Raw genomic sequence first — 1,935 nt, 5'->3', positions numbered from 1 at the left:
ACTATAACTGTGAAAGTTTTTACTTCAAGCTAAAAATTGCTTATTATATGTAATAAAAAATAATATATAAATCTTGACAATTTTGAAATAAAGGCACACATGGAAAAATAACGTTTTCTAGATCAAATCGATTATATTTTAAGTGGGTGGTACTTTGATTCAGTTCAGTAAAACACAGCTCAGGACTGCAGTCTTTTGTTAGAAAAGTGAGTAAGACACAGTCTTTATCCTCAGTGATGATGGGTGGATGGATGGATGGGTGATGGATGGTTGGGTGGGTGGATGGATGGTTGGGTGGGGGATGGATGGATGGATGGGTGGGTGGATGGATGGGAGGGGGATGGATGGATGGGTGGGTGGATGGATGGCTGGGTGGGTGATGGATAGGGGATGGATGGGTGGGTGGGGGATGGCTGGATGGAGAGGGGATGGATGGATGGGTGGGTGGGTGGATGATGGGTGGGTGGGTGATGGATGGATGGAGGTTGGATGGATGGGTGGGTGGATGGATGGTTGGTTGGGTGGGGGATGGATGGATGGATGGGTGGGTGGGTGGGTGGATGGATGCCATTGAGGCGACTGACACATGGTGACCTCATGTACAATAGAACAAAGCGTTGCTTGGTCCTGCATCATCCTCACATGCCCAGCATGTTTGAGTCCATCCTTGCGGCTGTTGTGCCTTTCTGTCTTACTGAGGGTCTCTCTTGCCTTTGCTGGCCCTCTACCAAACAATGTCCTCCTCTGGATAGCATGCGGTGGCAGAGTTCCTGGGGTTACCCCCTCCAGACAGAACGTGATCGGGTCGCTGGGATGGGGGGAGCGGTGTACTGTGCTGGACAGAACCTGATAGGATCTCTGAGGGGAGGGAGTGGCGAACAGTGTGGCAGAACCTGATAGGATTGCGGGGGAATGGTGAACAGTATGGACAGAACTTGATAGGACTGGGGGGACAGTGGTGAACAGTGCGATAGAACCTGATAGGATCACAGGGGGGTGAGTGGTGAACACTGCCACAGAACCTGCAGAACCTGATAGGATTCGGGGGTGGGGAGGGAGAGTGGTGAACAGTGTGGACAGAACCTGATAGGATCGCTGGGGTGGCGGGGGGGAGAGGGGAACTGTGCCCGGCATGGGCCCTGAGTCAGTGCAGGCTTTTACCAAGGGGAGGTGCTGCGTGTCAAACACGGGGTCAGCTGCAGGACCTGGGTGTGTAGGAACTCCTCGCTGAGCATCCCAGGTGTGCCAGAGGAGGAGGGAGGGGGCACCCCCCAGCTCCCGGCCGTTGTGTCCACGTGGGCAGTGTGGGCAGTTTGGCAGTTTGGCACAGCCTGACCTGGCAGACATGAGCGAGCAGTGGTGCCAGCATCACCATGGTGCTAGGGCCCTGGTCCAGCTGGGGATAGTGACAGCTCTGAGGTCCTAGAGGCAGCAGCTGGTGTTGGAGCCAGGAACTGGAGCTGGAGCAAGTGAGGAGAAAACCTGTGAGTAGTGACAGCTAACTGATGGGTGCTAGTGTCCAGGGGCTGGAGCATGGAGCAGGGGTTGGCAGGGGACAGAGTGCCAGCCCCAGAGGGTGGAGCAAGTCAGAGAATTAGTTACTGTTGATGTTTGCAAAGGTCTCCAGTGTTTGATCCCCAGAGTGGTGTGACCTACGGAGACTCAGGCTTGGCTCTGTTGTTCTCTTCAAATGTTAATTAAATCATCTCTTGAGGATTAAATTAGCCATGAAAATGTTTGCAAGGTCAGTTAAAATTATACGGTGCTCTGACAGAGCCTTTAAAGCTGCCTCTGCCTTAGCTGTGCCTGGAGTTAAAGTCTGGAATACATACAGTGGTTATTACAATGGGACTGGCTTGTGAAGTCAATTAATCCCTTAATTATCACCTCCTTTTCTGCGTGTACCCATCCCCAGTGGTTGTTACGTACCATCGT

Source organism: Elephas maximus, chromosome 1 (genome assembly GCF_024166365.1).
Source record: "Elephas maximus indicus isolate mEleMax1 chromosome 1, mEleMax1 primary haplotype, whole genome shotgun sequence".
Classification (NCBI taxonomy): domain Eukaryota; kingdom Metazoa; phylum Chordata; class Mammalia; order Proboscidea; family Elephantidae; genus Elephas; species Elephas maximus.
Note: the sequence above shows the minus strand (reverse complement) of the source record.